Consider the following 2,500-nt stretch of genomic DNA (forward strand, 5'->3'; position numbering starts at 1 on the left):
GCTAGAAATTGGCGGGGATGTGTCTCTTGTGGCTCACGGGGCTGTTAGGGTGGCACAGAACTCCCTCGGAATGGGAAAAGGGGTCATTTTCGTGTTGCCACATTGCATAGGAACGCCATGAAACTTCCAGAGGCATTTGCAGCAGAAAGGCACGTGCACTCAAAAATTTTAATATTTTTCACGCATAGACCCCGTCAAACGCTAGAAGTTGGCGGGGATGTCTCTCTTGTGGCTCACGGGGCTGTTAGGGTCGCACAGAAATGCCTCGGAATGGGAAAACGGGTCATTTTTGTGTGGCCACATTGCATAGGAACGGCATGAAACTTCCAGAGGCATTTGCAGCAGGAATGCATGTGCACTCAAAAACGTCTATATTTTTCACGGATAGACCCCGTGAAACGCTATAAATTGGCGGGGATGTCTCTCTTGTGGCTCACGGGCGCTGTTAGTTAGGGTCGCACAGAAATCCCTCGGAATGGGAAAAGGGGTCATTTTCGTGTTGCCACATTGCGTACGAACGGCATGAAACTTCCAGAGGCATCTGCAGCAGAAATGCATGTGCACTCAAAAACGTCTATATTTTTCACGGATAGACCCCGTGAAACGCTATAAATTGGCGGGGATGTCTCTCTTGTGGCTCACGGGCGCTGTTAGTTAGGGTCGCACAGAAATCCCTCGGAATGGGAAAAGGGGTCATTTTCGTGTTGCCACATTGCGTACGAACGGCATGAAACTTCCAGAGGCATCTGCAGCAGAAATGCATGTGCACTCAAAAACGTCTATATTTTTCACGGATAGACCCCGTGAAACGCTAGAAATTGGCGGGGATGTGTCTCTTGTGGCTCACGGGGCTGTTAGGGTCGCACAGAAATCCCTCGGAATGGGAAAACGGGTCATTTTCGTGTTGCCACAATTGGCATACGAACGGCATGAAACTTCCAGAGGCATTTGCAGCAGAAATGCATGTGCACTCAAAAACGTGAATATTTTTTCACGGATAGACCCCGTCAAACGCTCGAATTTGGCGGGGATGTTTCTCTTGTGGGTCACGGGGCTGTTCGGCTCGCACAGAACTCCCTTGGTCCACCTGATTCGTGCATACAGGCAGCAACTAAAACTCTGTAAACCTGCTGTGAGGACATCTAAACAGTGGACCAGTGAGGCTGTGGAAGATTTGCGGGCGTGCTTAGACTGTACTGACTGGGATATGTTCACGACTGCTACCAATAGTCTGGATGAACTCACAGAGGCTGTGTACATCAGCTTCTGTGAGGACTGCTGTATCCCAACACGTACCAGGGTGAACTTTAACAACAACAAGCCCTGGTTCTCAGCAAAGCTCAAAAGGTTGAGGTTGGAGAAGGAGGAAGCGTTTAGGAGTGGGGATAGAGACAGATTCAAGGAGTCGAAGAACAGGTTTAGCAAAGCGGTGAGAGAGGCTAAACGACTGTACTCAGAGACACTAAAACACCAGTTCTCTACTAACGACGCTGCTTCTGTCTGCCAAAGGGCTCAGGCACATCACCAACTACAAACCCAGAGCGCCCCACACCACTAACGACTCCCGCCTAGCCAACGACCTGAACGAGTTCTACCGTAGATTTGAAAGACAATTGGACTGTCCTGAACCACCCCTTCCCACCCAAGAGGCCCCATCCCCCACCCATACTACAGAAACGACTCTCTCCTTTCAGGAGGGAGAAGTTAATGGGCTTTTCAAGAGGCAGAATCCACGCAAAGCAGCCGGGCCGGACTCTGTCTCTCCAGCCACCCTCAGGCACTGCGCTGACCAGCTGTCTCCGGTGTTCACCAACATCTTTAACACCTCCCTGGAGACATGCCATGTACCAGCCTGTCTCAAGTCCTCCACCATCATCGCTGTGCCCAAAAAGCTAAGGCCAACAGGACTAAATGATTACAGACCGGTCGCCCTTACATCTGTGGTAATGAAGTCTTTTGAGCGCCTGCTCCTGGCACACCTCAAAGCCATCACAGACCCTCTCCTGGACCCCCTTCAGTTTGCCTACAGAGCCAACAGGTCTGTGGACGACGCAGTTAACATGGCCCTCCACTTCACCCTACAGCATGTGGACGCCCCAGCATCCTACGCCAGGATCCTGTTTGTGGACTTCAGCTCTGCCTTCAACACCATCATCCCTGCCCTGCTTCAGGACAAGCTCTTCCAGCTGAACGTGCCCTACTCCACCTGCAGGTGGATCACAGACTTCCTCTCTGACAGGAAGCAGTGCGTTAAGCCGGGAACAGAAGTCTCTGACTCCAGGTCCATCAGCACGGGAACTCCTCAGGGCTGCGTCCTTTGCCCACTGCTCTTCTCCCTGTATACCAACAGCTGCGCCTCCAATCATCTGTCCGTCAAACTCTTGAAGTTTGTCGGACGACACCACCCTCATTGGGCTGATCTCTGGTGGGGATGAGTCTGACTATAGGTGGGAAGCTGACAACCTGGTGACCTGGTGTAGCCAGAACAACTTAGAGCTAA

Source organism: Petromyzon marinus, unplaced genomic scaffold, assembly GCF_048934315.1.
Source record: "Petromyzon marinus isolate PM22_M1 ecotype Great Lakes invasive population unplaced genomic scaffold, UKy_Petmar_22M1.pri1.0 PM_G_Scaffold_26, whole genome shotgun sequence".
Lineage (NCBI taxonomy): Eukaryota > Metazoa > Chordata > Hyperoartia > Petromyzontiformes > Petromyzontidae > Petromyzon > Petromyzon marinus.